General features: G+C 46.8%; 1 long non-coding RNA gene across 1 annotated transcript in view; it reads left to right on the top strand.

The window, feature by feature from the left end:
• The first annotated feature begins 648 nt into the window (after positions 1-648).
• LOC309359657 overlaps positions 649-19,090 on the top strand; it is a 203,140-nt gene continuing 184,698 nt past the window's right edge. Inside the window, exon 1 of the long non-coding RNA XR_014163902.1 lies at positions 649-868. This is a non-coding gene — a long non-coding RNA (uncharacterized lncRNA). The remainder of the gene's footprint in view (positions 869-19,090) is intronic.

Here is a 19,090-nt window from a genome sequence, read left to right on the forward strand (position 1 = left end):
TTGTTAAATTTTTTAAACAAAAATATTTTTTAAAAAACAAACAAACAGAATGAACACAAATCAAAAGGAAGAAAAACAGAATGGAAATATTCCAAACACTTGTAGCATCAAATGCCCTAAGGCACCAGCACAGAAACATATCCTAACCACAGGCAGCCAGCACACTATGAAAGCTCAAACCGTCTCTTGAAGATTGTGGTGATGGATAGAAACCAACATGGATGGCTTAAAAGAGGTGCAGGCAATTTCACAGAGGACAGGGTTAACAATGGCTACCAGCCACAATGGCTATTGTTCTACCTCCACTGTCAGAGGCAACATGGCTCTGGATGCAAGTTGCTAGGAATCAGAAGAGATTTTCTTTCTAGGAATATTACTAACAGAAATAAAGCAAAATACAAGACCACTGTTTATGTACTCAATCACGGCTGCAAGAATACTCGTAGCCAGAAGTTGGAAATGTGAAACAATACCAACAATAATAGACTGGCAAACACTCATGGTAGAGCATTTTCACTTAGCAAGGTAAAGGTAAAGGGTAAAGGGACCCCTGACCATTAGGTCTGGTCGTGGCCGACTCTGGGGTTGCGGCGTTCATCTCGCTTTATTGGCCGAGGGAGCCGGCGTACACATGCGGGTCATGTGGCCAGCATGACTAAGCCGCTTCTGGCGAACCAGAGCAGCGCACGGAAACGCCATTTACCTTCCCGCCGGAGCGGTACCTATTTATCTACTTGCACTTTGACATGCTTTTGAACTGCTAGGTTGGCAGGAGCAGGGACCGAGCAACGGGAGCTCACCCCGTCACGGGGATTTGAACCGCCGACCTTCTGATCGGCAAGTCCTAGGCTCTGTGGTTTAACCCACAGTGCCACCCGCGCCCCATGTTCACTTAGCAAAGCTGACTGGAAAAGTTAGGGGAGCCCTAAATCGAAAAGTATATAGAGAATGGATATTATTCAAGGAGTATATAAGATCACACTGTAAAAACGAAACTATCCTGGCAGAATTGAATGATACTTGTGTATAATAAATAACTGGAAAAATATCTTAGAAGAATATGCAGAAAAAGCTATAAAATAAACTGTGCGATAAAATCAAGATATTAGAAAAAGTACAATGAGAATGATTGGAAGTTTTTGTTCTAGAAGACTTTATTGGTCAAGATATGATAATACAACCAATATTCTTTTATTTTAATGTTAACTCTTCTTTGCTTTTTATTTTTATTCTTGTTATTCCTTTTTCATTTTCATGGGAAATTTTGTTGTAATTATTTGTAATGTATTTGTATGATAGCATTTTAAATCAATAAAGATATATTCTAAAAATAAATAAATGAATCACAGGTGGGGATGAAGCCTTAATTACTTGGGATCCATTTGCCCGCTTACCCAGGACGCAGAGGTGACAAAGAAGCACCAGGGATTCAGTTCCTTCGGAGAAAAAGTTTATTGTGATCTGCGCAGAGACCACCAGCGGAATTATTTCCAAAGGCTGGGGGCCCTAAAACACGTAAGCAAGCAGTTTTTATACCCTAGCAGCACCTCCCAACCACCCCACCACCAGTAACGTATCATATCATATTCCCCCCTTTGCCTTATGGCCTCATTGGGTGTTGCCAGAGCATTTTGGCAGTGCACTCCTTTCGCTTATCAGTCAAACCTGCATATCTTATTTGCTCCAGATGCATTTCTCCTCCTGCTCTCCGGGCGTTGCCTTCCAACTGTCAATGCACCCCCCCCTGCCCACTCCCTTCATTTCCCTCCTCTTCTTCTGAACAACCTAATCCATAGGTTCGTTCGCAGGGATAGGCCTATACTCTCGCATGAGGGCAATCACACGGGGTCCCATCATTCAGGACATCATTTTTTTGCATCATCTGTTGCAAAAGCAGGGAATACAGAAGCAGAGCAAAAGCAAAATTAGCAAAGGTCCCATAAGCATAGCAAAGAGCCCCCGGAGCCACCCTGTTGGGAGGAAATTGTCTAGTAGGACATATCCCATCCTTCCTTCCCAAGTTTGTACAGGAACATGGGCTACTTTTTCTGCCAATTGAAGCCACTTGTTATAGAGACTCTGAGCCCCCTGTCTTCTCATTTCATGTGTGGGGAAAATGCTATTACGATTTAAGGCCTGGAAGCATTTGGCCTTGGGAGTGGATTCTCCCACCATAAATAGGAGAAGGATCATCAAGGGGATGGAGGGGGATCGCTTCCTTCCAGAAAACCTATGGCGTTCGTGCCAACAGAAATATAACAGCATCCATATAATCAAAGCAGTACATGTCACCCCTATCCACCATGCCCGATGGTTCCAAGGTTCCTCCCACCATTCCTTAATCATGATAAGGGTCTGGGGAAGGTTTTGGCCTGCCTGGGCGTTCAGGGCGATCAGGATAAAAGGGGTCGTGGAAACCTCCAAGGATCAAATCCTATAGTATGCAAATAGAACCCTTCTAGTCCTGCGGGGTGACTATATCCTTGGTGGGTGGAGGGCAAACACAAGCCCCACGGGGAAGGAGCCCAAGGTTGGTAGATTACCACACACCCACAAGAGTAGGTGGCACTTGGTGTCAAAATACCCACGGGCTCTTCCTCACACCAAATAATACACACTAGAGTTCTTTCGGAATTTAAAACATTATCAGGTGGTGTTACTCAAACTGCAGGCACGCTGGGAGCGCTGCCGGCGGGCGCTCCTCCCATCCACTTCTTCAGCCGTGCCTAGAGGTCCGGAGTGATACCAGCAGAGCGGTCGTCCGCTGGGCGCCTGTGTACGTACATACTGCCACAAGCAAATAATGATACAATCCACATCGAGGTAATTCAGTAAAGTCCACAACAAGGTCCTCCATGGGTGCAGTCCCACTGTGCTGAACTCCTGGTGGAGCCAAGTGTCCAGTTCTAGGGTTGTTCCTTTGGCACAACATGCATTTCCTGGAAGCTTGGGCAGCCAGTTGGTGAAGGTTGGCCACATAAAAACACTTTTCCAGCTGCTTGGTCATGTCATCAGGTCCCACATGGGTGGACTCATGGTACCGCTGAATTACTTGCCGGGACAATGATCCTGGGATCCATATCCTCAGCATCTGCAGTAGCCACCTCATGGGCAGAGTACCTTGGTTTCAAGGTGCTATCCAGAATTTCTTCTGGTACCAGGGCCCCAATGAAACGTGTTGGGGATGAACCCCGGGCTGCTTCCTTTGCTACCCGGTCAGCCAGGCGGTTTCCCCTGGCCTCTTCACTAGGTCCAGTTTTGTGTCCATAACAGTGTATCACTGCCACTGCTTCAGGTTCCCAGACAGCGTCCAGAAGGTCTAAGAGCGCCTGAGGGTGCGCCACTTGACCCCCTCTGGAGGTGAGCAGACCTCTTTCCTTCCACAGTGCCCCATGGGCATGCAGGGTGAGGAAAGCGTACTTTGAGTCAGTATAAATATTGATCTTTTCCCCTTTTGCTAGACACAGGGCCCTGGTAAGTGCCGTTATTTCAGCCAGTTGGGCTGAGGTTCCCAGTGGGAGTGAACTGGCCTCAACCACATTGTTTTCAAGGGCTACCACTGCATATCCTGCCTTTCGCTGTCCAGCCTCAACAAAGCTGCTCCCATCCACAAACCATGAAGGCCAATGTGGGTTTGCCTCATCCTTAAGGTCAGGCCTGCTGGAATACACTTCATCCATGACCTCTACACAATCATGGGTCGGTCCCTCACCTTCTCCTACCGGTAATAAGGTAGCTGGGTTAAGGGCTGTGGTAACCTGAAACTTCAGGCGTGGATGTAATAACAACATCTGGCACTTCCTCATTTTTGCTTGTGATAGGAAATAGGTGCCTTTCATGTCAAGTAAGGCTGGGACTGCGTGTGGAGTCACACAAGTGGTGTCTTGTCCGAACGTGAATTTATCTGCCTTTGTGAGTAGGGTGGCCACTGCCACAACTGCTCTCATACAGGGGGGCAACCCTTGTTCTGTTGAGGTTAGCCTCTCTGACAAGTATGCAACGGGTTGCTGCCAATTTCCCAGTTTCTGGCATAAAACTCCCTTGGCTACCCCCTGGTCTTCATCTATGAACAGGGTAAAAGGCTTCTCGGGGTTTGGGATGCCAAGCGCTGGGGCTTGTTGTAATGCCACTTTGAGATCCTGAAAAGCCTGCTGCTGTTCCCTGCCCCATATAAAAGGATCCTTCTCTGTTCCCCTAGTTGACTCATGCAGGGGCCGAGCAATGCTGCTGTAGTTAGGTATCCATATCCTACAGAACCCTGCGGATCCCAGAAAACCACGGAGCTCCCTGCGGTTTTTTGGCTCTGGTATTTGGATAATAGCCTGTTTTCTTTCCTCCCTTAGAGTTCGCTGTTGGTAAGAGATGTCAAAACCAAGGTATTTTACAGTTGGTTGACATATCTGCGCCTTCTTCTTGGATACCCGGTATCCAGCCTCAGCCAGGTGGTTTAACAAGTCCTTGGTGGCTTTCATGATTCTGAATCACTTCCCTAACTCTCATCACCTACGGTCTGCAAATAATAACATCCTCAAGGTCCCAGGCCTCAGAGAGGTCAGGCTGGCCTCAACTAGAGCCAGGGCCTTCTCGGCTGCGGCTCCAATCTGGTGGAACGCTCTGTCACAAGAGACTAGGGCCCTGCGGGACCTGACATCTTTCCGCAGGGCCTGCAAGACAGAGTTATTCCACCAGGCCTTTGGTCAGGACACAGCCTGACTCCCTCCTCTGGCAACCTGCACAGAATCTTGCTTAATCAGTTGCCATTAATTTGATTTCAATTGATTTTTATAATGAAATATTTTTAGAATAGTTACAGATAGGTAGCCGTGTTGGTCTGCCATAGTCAAGACAAAAACAAAAAAACAAAAAAAGGTGCTACTGGAAGGATTTTTTTTTTTTTTTTTTTTAGAATGTGCAATTATCTGATTGTTTGATTGTTTTGATTGTTGTTAGCCGCCCTGAGCCCGGCTTCGGCTGGGGAGGGCGGGATACAAATAAAATTTATTATTATTATTATTATCAAATTAGTAGGCTTCCGGGAGGCCCGCCTCATCCCAGTCAATACATTCAAACAATTTTATAATTTTCGCTGGGTTCTCCTCAAAAAAGGGGTTCTGATTGCGCCAATTACATACATCTGCACTTGAGAAAGGCACATGTTGGACCGTATATGTTCGTGGCGCTGGCGCCCCGTTCACCCCTGGGGGTCCCGGTGGGTCATAAACCCGGCGCAGGGGGGCTATCTTCTCTGCTCTCTCCTTTTGTTTCTTGGCTGCCTTATGCAGGGCAGCTCTATCCCAAGCCTGTTCCCAATGTCTCTGTTTCTTCTTCCATTGCTCCCTTTTACACTCTGCGGCACTCACTAAGTGCCCACTAACGTCTATTTCTTCCTTAAAGTCATTTACAAAATCTCTAACTCTTTTCCTTTGTTCTTCAGTCCACCTCTTTCCACCCTTTGTCAACTTTCCAATAGTCTGTCTAAACTCCTCATCCTCTCCCTTTTCCTCATCTGATTCATCATCTTTGGCCTCCCCTGGCACTGCCATTGGTGGGGCATATGGGGGAGGAGGTCTCAATACACCTTCTTCTTCCAGGTCCTGTAAGACCTGGGGTTTTGGCTTCGTTCTGACCGCACACAGACGGGCGCCCTGGTCTATTCTACTGCGGCAGGATTCCAGCCACGAGGGATTTTTTCCCACATTAGTTTTCCAGGTGGAAATATAAGGAATCTGGTCCGGGTGAACATTAACTATATTTTGCCACAGGGGGTCTATTAACTGCAGGTCGAGAGTGCCCTCTGATGGCCAGCCAGTACTTCACATAAAGTTCTAAGTCTCTCTTTCTGCAACTTAAAACCCCAATAGTCATGTTTTGTAGCTGTTCTCCAGTTATCCAGTAAACACTGCAAAGGGGTACATTTACTGCCTCCAGATCCCATGTCTAACAAAATACTCTGCTCCTATACGGGACTTCTCTTCAAACACACCGGTTTTGCTACAGACTGTGGCTTGGCGAGCTCGCGCTGCCAAGAAACTCACAATCCTACACACGCTTGGCCATGGGGACGCTAAGCCCCGGCCTCACATATACATTCATCCTTTCACACCACACACAACACAGGCTCCCCTCTGTCCTCCCCTCCTACCCTCCTGGCGGCACTTTTACTGCCACGGCCAGGTGAGGTTGATCAAGCCTCTAGCCCCTTTCCCTTAGAGCTCACCTTTCTCCCGTTGTGGGTCCCTTTCCTCGGCCGTCGTTTTTCTCCCTTGACCGGGTGTCTCCACTTTGGGACGGTGTGGCTAGCTCCCCCTACAAACTGGCAGGGTGCGCGCTTGGAGCTGCGAGCACCAGCCCAAGCTGTTCACCGCGGTCGAGCCTGGCCTCCGGTCCAATGGGTTTGGGCAAATCCCGGACGAGCCCCCAAATCTGAAGCCTTAATTACTTGGGATCCATTTGCCCGCTTACCCAGGACGCAGAGGTGACAAAGAAGCACCAGGGATTCAGTTCCTTCGGAGAAAAAGTTTATTGTGATCTGCGCAGAGACCACCAGCGGAATTATTTCCAAAGGCTGGGGGCCCTAAAACACGTAAGCAAGCAGTTTTTATACCCTAGCAGCACCTCCCAACCACCCCACCACCAGTAACGTATCATATCATATTCCCCCCTTTGCCTTATGGCCTCATTGGGTGTTGCCAGAGCATTTTGGCAGTGCACTCCTTTCGCTTATCAGTCAAACCTGCATATCTTATTTGCTCCAGATGCATTTCTCCTCCTGCTCTCCGGGCGTTGCCTTCCAACTGTCAATGCACCCCCCCCTGCCCACTCCCTTCAGGGAGAGTGATCTTGTGGGCTTCTCATGGGCAACTGGCTGGCCGATGTGAGAAAAGGATGCTGGACTAGATGGGCCTTTGGCCTGATCCTGCAGCCAGGTTCTTCTTATGAAAAACCAGGGAGGTAATGGTATGGAATATCCTGGAAAGCAGCCTGGCTGGCTAGAACCCTGCGGCAGGGATGGAAGTCTTATGGATGCAGAATTCTCTAGAATCTACTAGAACATTCCTGAACTTTCTAGTGTGTTCACAATAGAACAAGCCTGCAGCTGGCCTTTATCTAGTCATGTAAGACTCAAGGTCACTGCCTCAGTCGGGGATATATACTCCTGCCTGCTGGGCAGTTTCTCTTCATTCTGTTCTTTTCTTTCGTTTCTGCATATACTATTTGTTTTTGGCTTTTGTAACTGGACATGCTCTCTGAGCAAAGTGTTTTTTTGTGTGCCTTACTGAGGAGCCAGTATGTTTCTGCATGCTTTAAGGCCTCAGTAAAACTACTACAGTGGTACCTTGGTAGTCAAATGCCTTAGTTGTTGAACAAATCGGCTCCCAAAGTAAGTATTCCAGTTTGCAAATGTTTTTTGGAAGCCGAACGTCCAACACAGCTTCCACTTGAGTGCAGGAAGTTCCCACAGCCAATCGGAAGCAGTGCCTTGGTTTTTGAACCGTTTCGGGAGTCAAACAGACTCCAGGAACGAATTGCATTTGAGAACCAAGGTACGACTGTACAGTGGTACCTCTGGTTGCGAACGGGATCTGTTCCGTAGGCCCAATCGCAACCTGAAAAGAACGCAACCCACATTTGTCCATGCACGGGTTGCGATTCGCCGCTTCTGCGCATGCGAGTGATATCATTTTGCACGTCTGCACATGCGCGAGCAGCGAAACACGGAAGTAACCCTTTCCGGTACTTCCAGGTTGCCGCGGGATGTAACCTGAAAACGCTCAGCCTGAAGCAAACCTAACATGAGGTATGACTGTACTGAAGAATCCTGCAGCCTGTGTGTGTTTTTTATTCTTGCACGGTGTCATTTGCTCATGTTCTGATGTGCTGTTTTCAGATATGGGGGCAGGGGGTGACTGGATTTGGCACCATCCCTGCCCCCCCTGAATAAGGACCCTTCACGCTGCAAACCTTTGTCGCAAGTCTTGCTTGTGTCCCCAAATCGTTTGCAGGATGTGTTCCTTCGGAAAAGGAGCCGCATCCTGCGAATGGGCTCCTACAGACACACCTGCACTTGCCACACTTGCAACCATTCCTGTTTCATACAGGTGTGCCTTTTGTGGTTGCTGTTGTCCAATGTCTCCACCGCAACTCACTCACTTTATTGCTCAGCTGCCAGGCTCAACTCTGGATCTTCTCATTCTCCCACACCCCATAAAGGATCAACCCCTGTAATGGGCAGGCAGGCCTGCTATAATTAAGACATGAGGCTCCTTCCATTAAAGCCACCAACAGCTGAAGCGAGGACTAAGGTTTCATATTAGATTTTATGGCTTCTCCCGCTTTGCAAAAGGATCTGGTACCGGTGGCACTAGGGGATGTGTGCTGTGTGAAAAGCTGCCAGCAAAGATGACTAAGGTGGCTCTCTGCTTGGAAAGAAGATAAAGTCCCTACCAGAGAAGAATGGCAAATTAAATTGATGGGCTATGGCAAAATGACAAAATTGACCAGAAAGCTCAGGAACCAGGAAGACCAAAACTTTAACAAACAAGGGGGGGGGGATTGTAATTTATCTTAAAGACCACTGTAAGCAGATGAAAACAGGATTGCAAGAGCACTTGTAATGTAGCAAGAACTATGGAGTTGATGGAGTTCACCCTTGCTTCTTGATAAATGTAAAGGGACCCCTGACCATTAGGTCCAGTCATGGCCGACTCTGGGGTTGCGGTGCTCATCTCGCTTTATTGGCCGAGGGAGCCTGCGTACAGCTTCCGGGTCATGTGGCCAGCATGACTAAGTCGCTTCTGGCGAACCAGAGCAGCGCACAGAAACATCGTTTACCTTCCCGCTGGAGCGGTACCTATTTATCTACTTGCACTTGACCGTGCTTTTGAACTGCTAGGTTGGCAGGAGCAGGGACTGAGCAATGGGAGCTCACCCCGTCGCGGGGATTCGAACCGCTGATCTTCTGATTGGCAAGTCCAAGGCTCTGTGGTTTAACCCACAGCGCCACCCGTGTCCCGTGCTTCTTGATAAATACATATTACCGTATTTTTTGCTCTATAAGACTCACTTTTTCTCTCCTAAAAAGTAAGGGGAAATGTGTGTGCGTCTTATGGAGCGAATGCAGGCTGCGCAGCTATCCCAGAAGCCAGAACAGCAAGAGGGATTGCTGCTTTCACTGCGCAGCGATCCCTCTTGCTGTTCTGGCTTCTGAGATTCAGAATATTTTTTTCCTTGTTTTCCTCCTCCAAAAACTAGGTACGTCTTGTGGTCTGGTGCGTCTTATAGAGCGAAAAATACAGTAATTACATTTCTGAAGTCTCTCTCCTTCCTTTCCATCCCTTGACCTGGAGCAAATTGAACTAGTCAAATCCTTTACAGGATGGGACAGGCTTCTGGTTACCTGAAACACTAGACAGGTGCAGTCCTGGAAGGTTGTGGGGACACAGGTGTCGCTGTGGTCTACACCACAGAGCCTCTTGTGCTTGCTGTTCGGTAGGTCAGTGGTTCGAATCCCCACAACAGGGTGAGCTCCTGTTGCTCTATGCCAGCTCTGTCCCAGCTCCTGCCAACCTAGCATTTCGAAAGCACGCCAGTACAAGTAGATAAATAGGTACAGCTGCGACGGGAAGGTAAACGGCATTTCCGTGCGCTCTGGCTTCCATCACAGTGTCCCATTGCGCCACATCTGTCTGTGGACAAACCCCGGCTCCCTCGGCCTGAAAGCGAGCTGAGCGCCGCAACCCCAGAGTCACCTTTGAACCGCCCAGTGGTCCTTTACCTTTTACCTTTGGAAGGTTGTGTGAGAGAGGACACACTGCAACAATTTGTTGCAGATCCCACTTCCTAAATCCCCAAACCCAACAGCCTCCCAGATTTGGCCAATCCAAAGAGAAGATCCATTTGGATTTTTCTGCAAGGATATCTTAGCCAGAGATGCTCTGTGGGCAAGCGTAACCCTAAATTTTAATTGTTGCTCCACGCACTGTTTCTTAAACTTGCTTTACAGGTTTCCTGGAAAGTGCTCCTGTTCCCTCTTACGATGTGATGGTGCAGGAAGAAGGGACTAACCTTGAACACTAAAAGACAGGGGGGGAAAGACCTTATTTGACTGAGGGAAGGGTTTCTGCCAGAAATACGTCAATTGGGTTCCTCAGTGTTGCAGACAGGTAGAAACCATTGTAATGGGCAGACATGATGAGAACTCTCATCGAGTATCCCAAAGAGGTGCTAGTCTATTCTCAAGGTGGGATGCAGTATTTGGGACCTCCCCGTCCCCAACCTCACCATCTCCCTCCCCCTGCAGAGGTGTCTTGACTGAGCCACGCACGTGCCAGATATTAATCTCCTGGTGTTTTCAGAAGGAGCTGTTTAAATATTTTTACTGGGAATCGTCTCTCTCGGTGAAGTGGGTGTGAGAACACCAAGTATGAGGTGAAGTTGTCAGAGCGCTGAAGGCAAGGAGTGACTTAGTGAACTGATGACAGAAGGCCTGGAGGAGACTGGTGGGGCTTTCGGAAAGCGGCCGGGCTTGTGGGTCGTCCGATAGAGCAGGCGGTGGAAGGGAAGGTGGGCCTTCTGAGTCTCTCTTGTGAAGTGAGGCAGGAGAGATGTCTGCCCATGGTTGGTCAGAGGGTGTATGCTTGTGAACACCAGTCGCTGGAGACCACAAGAGGGGAGAGGGCTCTTGTGCTCAGGTCTTGCTCGCTGGACTAGGTGGGCCATTGGTCTGATCCAGCATATGATCTTCTTCTGTTCATATGGTTCACCTCTTCCTAATACCACTTTCTTTGCTGCCCCGAGTGAAGCTTTTAGCTTATTACATTTTGTTAAATTTCTAAAATTTCACATACATACTCCAAAACTCCATAATAATTTTGGTTTTTTCAACTTCCCCTCCCGTTTTCCATTGTGTTTTTATTTCTCCCCCTTGCAGCACCCTATCTCTTATATCGTAAACACCATACAATGATCTCTAATTCCTACTGTTGCTCACAGGTCAAATCTTGCTCGCAAATTCATCATACTATAATATTTCTTTGAATATTCCCAAAAAGGCATCAAATCTTCCACAAAAATTAATAATCATTAGGTTCTCTTATTTTTGCTGTTAGGCTTGTCAATTCCTCATAGTCCATCATTTTTCTTATCCATTCTTCTTTTGAGAAAACTTCTTCTTCCTTCCATTTTTGCACATAAAAAATCCTAGCCGCTATCATTACACACATAAACAGCTTCAAGTTCTTCTTCTTTCTTTCTTTTTTTGTATAATCATTTTAAGCATCTTTTTTATCTCATTATATATCATATCCCAAAATACTATTGCTTTTTTACAAGACCACCACAAATCCATCTACTTGTTTACACTTCCAGCAGTTATTAGAAACCTCCTTATACATTTTAGACCATTAAAGCTGTTGGCTTTGACCTCACAAGTCCTACACCTAAGGTAGCTAAGCTGTGGTCCCCCCAGATGTTGCTGGACTCCAACTCCCATGAGCTCCAGCCAGTTTGGTCAATGGCCAGGTACGATGGGAGTCATGATCCAGCAACAACTGGAGGGCAACAGGTTCCCCAGCCCTGACCTACATGGTCTCGGTCACAGGTATTTCAGGGAGTGTCTCTAACCTGCTATGAACCAATAAGGTTCTCCTTCAAGCTCAAACTTTTTGGGAGAAATGAGAGTGACCTCCACAAGGAGCAGGGCCTTCTTAGTGGTAGCTCCAGAGGCCCCGGCGGGCCGGGCCATGTGCACTGTTTTACAGAGAGCAATCCTTTCCTTGAAGGTATCCTCTTTTGAAGGCGTGTCCTGTCTAAGTCCAGTTTCAAGATAAAGAACCATACAATATGAGATTGTATGCAGTTGCCAGTCGACAGTGCACACTTGGTCAGCAGACTGGACAGGCAGCCAGGTCACCTGAGTACAGTGGCTATCGCTGCAATGAGATGCATTGTATTTCTATAATTAGAATATGGATATTGGATTGTAGCAAATTCTCGTCCTGCTCAGAGTAAACCCATTGGAATTAATAAATACTAATTGATTTTGGTCGATAGTTTTAACTTGAGGTGAGAGAGCCATTTTGTAAGATCAGTTTAAGAAATAATACCGTATTTTTTGCTCTATAAGACTCACCTTTTCCCTTCTAAAAAGTAAGGGGAAATGTGTGTGCGTCTTATGGAGCGAATGCAGGCTGCGCAGTTATCACAGAAGCCAGAACAGCAAGAGGGATTGTTGCTTTCACTGCGCAGCAATCCCTCTTGCTGTTCTGGCTTCTGAGATACAGAATATTTTTTTTTCTTGTTTTCCTCCTCCAAAAACTAGGTGCATCTTGTGGTCTGGTGCATCTTATAGAACGAAAAATGCAGTAATTTTTGCCCTGCATATTTTCCTGTGCAGTGTTCCCCCCCCTTTTTTTTGATATTTATATGAGTGGGACACCTATGAAGATTTGAAAGCATCAAATTAATTAAATAACCACCTTGAAACTCAGAGCAGAGGGTCACAGCCAGAGACACCGCAATATGGAATCTGGAAACGCACACAGACACACACAATGTGCTTCTGGCGTTTCTCTTCTGTGTGAAAAGCAGCTGGAGTCATTGTTCTTTGTGCTCTGATCGCCTCCCTCCACCGATTCCACCCCAAGTACACTTCTTCCCCTCCCCTGTTGCGCTACAAGGCGAAAAATGGTCCACTCTAAGTAGGGAATCAACACCCTTGACCAAAACAGCCCCCTTGAACTCTGCTGGTAATAATTGCTGGGCACGGCTCATAAATCGCCCTCTGCCCCATAACTCTGACGATTGCACGAATTTGGGCTGATGTTCCCAGCGTCGCTCCGACTTGCCGTAGGGCTGTGTGGGTTTAGTTCTCCTCAAATCCTCTGCCAGGTGTAAGATTACCCCGCCTTGTTCTTTGCCTATGACCCGTTCCCCTCTGCCACCCACCCCCACCAATCTCTTGGATTCCAGCCCCCACCTGTGTGCAAATTCTTCTCCCCCAGTGTTATGCCCGGCTCAGAATAACAAGGCTTTGCCCATTTGCTCAGGGCTCTCATTCCGTGGCTTAGGGGAAGGCAGGCTTTTAATGAGATAAAAGTGTTACATCGATTTCTCTTTTTTCAGCCTAAGCCCTGTGAAAATGCCGTGGACGAGAGCCAGAGGTTCTTTGGAGACAGACCCGGCGATGTTTCAACTTCTTGGCCCTTCCATGGGCGTCTTCCTTCTCCAAACGCTTGCCCGGGACTGGTAGAATCAACTTTCACGGACGGAGCTTTGCATTTATGGGGTGTCATCTAGAGACGCTCCCAGGAGAGCCTGGCTTGAACTTTTCACCATGCAAGGAAGCAGGGAAATTAAGGAGGATCATCAGCTCCAAAGCCGGAGAAGACTCTTCCTTTGTGTGATGGGAGATAACTCAGCTGTGGTTCCTTCTGCTGTCCCTAGGGACACAGGAGGCTGCCTTTTACTGAGAGCATTGGTCCATCTGGCTCACCAGCTCCAACCTTCTGCATGCCAAGCAGATGATCTGCCACAGTGCTACAGCCATAGGAGCCAACTCCTAGGGGCCGAGCTCCCTTGGCCTCCCAATAAAATATTTGATGGGGACCCTCCCCCCCAAGTTGATGGCCATTGCCATTCAAATGTGGGGGGTGCACCCCATCATGCGATCGATTATGTGTGGTGGGGCTTACCTGCCCCCTTATTTTATTCAAGCTGGCACCCCTGGCTACAGCCCTTCTCCTAAGAAAGAAGCTGTGTCGCTGCTTCAAGAAAGTACTGGTCCTCTGCCTGGAGAGAATTCAGATGATCCTTCTTCATGTGAAGAATTTCAGCCAGAAGAATGGTGAAGAATTTCAGCCAGTCCTTCTTGCTCAATTGCCACCTTAGCTTGCAGGTGATGTGAAATATACTCGGAGTCGAGAGTGGATTTCATGCTCTTTATTCAGCTCATAGTGGTGAGGAGGAATGGAAGTTCCCCCAGAATGTCTGCTTTATATACATTATTTACACAAGGGGCCCCACGTGATTGGCTAATTCCGGGATTCTCCTGTAGGCCAATCAGGTTGTGGGTTCACTTCCACCTTGTGCTGGATTGGGTGGCTCCTGTGGACCAATCAGACTGCTGCATTCTGGATCCTTTTGTTCTAGGACAGATCAGACTGCTGCATTCTGAATCCTATTGTTCTAGGGCCAATCAGACTGCTGTGTTCTGAATCCTATTGTTCTAGGACCAATCAGACTGCTGCGTTCTGAATCCTATTGTTCTAGGACCAATCAGACTGCTGCATTCTGAATCCTATTGTTCTAGGGCCAATCAGACTGCTGCGTTCTGAATCCTATTGTTCTAGGACCAATCAGACTGCTGCATTTTGGATCCTATTCAACTCAGTACATAACAGACTCCATCTCCCGTCAGCCTCAGCCAGCAGGACTTATGACCTGGCATAGCAGGAGCTGTGGTCCAACAACAACCAAAGCGCCACAGGTTCTCAAGTCACACTTTACCTGGTAGTGCATCCCATTAAGGAAGTGGGAAGAGCCCTGCTTGGATCAGACCAAATGCTCCTTGTCAGGGAGCCGACAGGGAGAACAGGTGGTTCGCAGGTGAGAGGAAGAGAGAGAAATACTCAGCTAGCTTACAGCTAGTTTCTTTATTGAGGAAAGCAGAACAAGAGAACACACAGAGACTTGTAAAGGGTCTGATGAAGCAGTTGTCCGGACTGGCTTGTAGCTCCCCCATTACTTCCTAGGCAGGGCTGGATTTAGGTTTGATGAGGCCCTAAGCTACTGAAGGTAATGGGGCCCTTTATATGTCCAGCTGTCCTTTGTCAACAACAAATTGTCGCGGTTTTTTGTGTTGAATATACACTATATGGTAATTTATGGACCTAATAGGTATCTAGGGACGCGGGTGGCGCTGTGGGTTAAACCACAGAGCCTAGGACTTGCTGATCAGAAGGCTGGCAGTTTGTGTTTTTTTTAAAATAATTTTTATTGGTTTTTTACACATACAAAAGACAATACAAAACAAAACACACACATCAGAAACATACAACAAAAATTTGACTTCCCCATACCTTCCTTTCACCACATCCTTATTTTGCCATTTTTTAAGCAACCCTTCAGTCAATTTTTAATCAAGTCTCTTTTAAATTTACTTAAGATTTAGCATTTACAGCTGTGATTCTTTGTTTCTTACCCCTTGACATCTTATCAGTCCACAATTTTACAATAGTTTTTAAGATATATTTTAAATTTTCTCCAGTCCTCTTCCACTGTCTCTTTCCTCTGGTCACGAATTCTGCCGGTCATCTCTGCCAGTCCCACAGAAGGCTGGCAGTTTGAATCCTTGCGACGGGGTGAGCTCCCATTGTTCGGTCCCAGCTCCTGCCAACCTAGTACTTCGAAAGCACGTCAAAGTGCAAGTAGATAAATAGGTACCGTTCCGGCAGGAAGGTAAACAGCATTTCCGTGCGCTGCTCTGGTTCGCCAGAAGCAGCTTAGTCATGCTGACCACATGACCCGGAAGCTGTATGCCGGCTCCCTCGGCCAATAAAGCGAGATGAGCACCGCAACCCCAGAGTCGGCCACGACTGGGCCTAATGGTCAGGAGTCCCTTTACCTTTATTCTACCTTGATTAGACCACACCTGGAATACCGTACTGTGTCCAGTTCTGGGCACCACAATTTAAGAAGGATATTGACAAGCTGGAAGGTGTGCCGAGAAGGGTGACCAAAATTATCAAGGGTCCGGAAACCAGGCCTTATGAGGAACAGTTGAAGGAGCTGGGTATGTTTAGCCTTGAAAAGAAGAGACTGAGAGAAGATATGGTATTCATCACATGGAACAAGCTTGTTTCTCCTGCTCTGGGAATTGGGTTCTGAAAATGGCAAATCCTTTAAAAAGCCTAAAAACTCCACCCCCAAAAAAGCTCAACAACTTTGTCCGGATTTTCATCTTTGGGAACATGGCAACCCTACTGAAGGCTAAAAAACAGTTATCTATTTCAAACATTCAAAGATAATTAAAAGCAACTGTAAGCTAAAAGCCAGATTAAAACACAGGTCAATGTTCTATAAGTCTAGATACGTCTAGATAGGTTTGCTTAAATAATTTTTTTTTAGCAGGTGTTGAAAAGTGTAAAGCGATGGCGCTTGTCTGATGATGATGGGCAGGGAGCTCCACAGTCTGGGTGTTTCCACACTGAAAGACTGATTTCTTAGAAATGCAAAATGAATATTATGTTGCACTGAATCAGTGCCAGATCCACCTGCCTATTAGGAGACTAAGTACCTAAAGAAACAGGTATGCACCTTGTTCATTCCTGGTTTCCTTTTTTGGGAGGAATTATTCATAAGAGCATCTTGCAAAAGTGCTGGGTGAAGTCAAGGGTGGGGAACCTCAAGCCCCAAAGTGGCTCTCCAGGCCTCTCGATCTGGCCCTTGAGAGTCCTCACACTTGCCTGTGGATGTTGCTGTTTTGACTTCTTCACGCCTGGAGAAGACTTGCTTCTGGTACACAGCAGCTGTCCCAACCTGGAGCCCTCTGGACAGGTGGACAAGCAACTCCCACCAGCTGATCTCTGATTTTCTCTGATATATCAGAGTGCCAGAGCGTCTGGAGGGCTGCATGCTCCCCATCTCTGCCCTATATATTAAAGCTAACAAACCAAAGGATGACCGAGGGCGGGGAAATGACATTTCGACTCTTGACATTATGGCGTCAGAAAGACATATTAAAAAGACAAACAGACTCCAAAGGGAACATGATTGTTGAGGCTGGCTCAGGAGTATCGTATGTCTAGATCCGGCCCAGCCCATCCTCCTGAATTTGAATGCCTTCTTTCATTGTCTTCATTACTGTTGAAGACTTGTGATTTTCCTCCTCCTCCTCCTCCTCCTCTGTTTACTTGTGTGGCGTGCCTTTACCTACTATCACAGCAAACAGCCAGAGAAGTCTCTTGCAAACAACACTGGGTGGGGGAGAACCTGTCCATTTTCCAACGAAGGACTCCGAAACAAAATGCCTGTTTAGGTATTTGCTTTGGAGGCCAGACAAGGCTGGGCAAACATTGTATTATACATTACTCTCTCTCTCTCTCTCTCTCTCTCTCTCTCTCTCTCTCTCTCTCTCTCTCTCTCTCTCTCTCTCTCTCGGCATGCTTGTGTTCCAAACTGGCAGAAGCAGAGGGGTATTGAATAGACAAATTTGTCCATTTCTGTCCATTTCTTATTTTTACAGTCTTAATATCCATTCATTTCTGCACCCATTTGCATTTTTTAAAATTGCAAAAAAAAAATGTATTCATCTTCATGTGCATTTCTTGAAATATGCGCATTTTGCAAGAAATTCCCCCCAGCGTCATGTATTTTTGTATGTTACATTCACGGAGAAGACATGCATTTTTCAACACACACTTTCCCCTGGTGTATCGTGTGTGGGTTTTTTATGCATGCTTCGGCTGGAAGGTTGCATAGCAAACTTTGGAGAAATACAAATTTGGATAGAGAGCTGGGTTTCGGTTGTTGGGATACCTTTCAAACAGTTCCCTGGGACGATGGATTGATTATTAAACCACTCTGAATTGTAGCTCCAGAAGGGGTATAGGGAATCTCCTGACAACACTTTCAGCATAAATAACAAACTGCATTTCCCAGGATTATTGGGGGGGCATACTCTCCAACATTTCTCCAATGAAAATAGGGACATCCTAAGGAAAAGTGGGACATTCTGGGATCAAATCAGAAACCAGGACGGCTTCTGTAAATCTGCGACTGTCCCTGGAAAATAAGGACACATGACTGTTTAAACTGATATGCTACTGCTTAAAAACTTTTTTATTTTTATTTTGCAAAATTTATATACCGCTTGATTGTAATAAAACCTCAAAGCAGTTTACAAAAGGAGTGGTAGGGGGAGGAATAGGGGAGATAAGGAACCAGTTTGATTATGTTCCCCATTCCTGCAACAGAACATTAAGTCCAGAGTCTAAATTTAGGCCCCATATACAGTGGTACCTCGGGTTAAGTACTTTATTTGTTCTGGAGGTCCGTTCTTAACCTGAAACTGTTCTTAACCTGAAGCACCACTTTAGCCTATGGGGCCTCCTGCTGCTGCCTCGCCGCCAGAGCACGATTTCTGTTCTCATCCTGAAGCAAAGTTCTTAACCTGAAGCACTATTTCTGGGTTAGCGGAGTCTGTAACCTGAAGCATATGTAACCTGAGGTACCACTGTATACAGTCATACCTCGGGTTACAGCTGCTTCAGGTTGCGTTTTTTTCGGGTTGTGGACCACTGAAACCCAGAAGTACTGGAACGGGTTAATTCTGGGTTTCAGCAGTCGCGCATGCGCAGAAGTGCTAAATTGCGCTTTGCGCATGCGCAGAAGTGCCAAATCACAACCCACGCATGCACAGACATGGGTTGCGAACGCTGTGGGTTGTGAACATGCATCCTGCATGGATCACGTTCGCAACCCGAGTGTCCACTGTACTATAGATTTAACTGGGTGATTTTTTTTAACTGACAATTTTACTGTTCTATTCCTTTTGTAAACCACGCTGAAGTTTCATTGTAATGAAGATTATATTCATCTTGTGACATAAGTAAAACAGGCATTCCACATCCCAGTGTCGCAGCACCGGCACGAGGGGTGTGGCATATATAGTTCCAAAGGAGGCAAGGCAACATTCTTAAAACTAAGCTCCTTTGAAAGCCTTTTCTGATGCTCTAGTTCACGTCAATTCAGCCAGAATCAAAACTTCTGCATTTCTTTGCCCTGAGGGCAGGGTCGGCTCCGCAGTGTGCCAAAGCTAGAATGGCCATAGCTCAGAGTTAGAACATCCACCTTGCATGCAGAAAATCCAATCTTCACCATCTCCAGGTAGGGCTGTAGCTTTGCAGAGGAAGTCTCAGATTCAACTCTGCATTTTTCAAGAATGCCTCCTGTTTTCGCTCCTGGAGAGCATCGGCCAGCCAGCGTAGACTGCTTTGTTCCCAAACTTTCCCCCCTCAAAGACTACAGTACTTGAAAATTGCTGAAAACAATGTCCCTTAAAACACAAGTGCAACATAAGCCTAATAAAACA

This window comes from Podarcis melisellensis, assembly GCF_964234715.1.
Source record: "Podarcis melisellensis genome assembly, chromosome: 16".
Taxonomy (NCBI): domain Eukaryota; kingdom Metazoa; phylum Chordata; class Lepidosauria; order Squamata; family Lacertidae; genus Podarcis; species Podarcis melisellensis.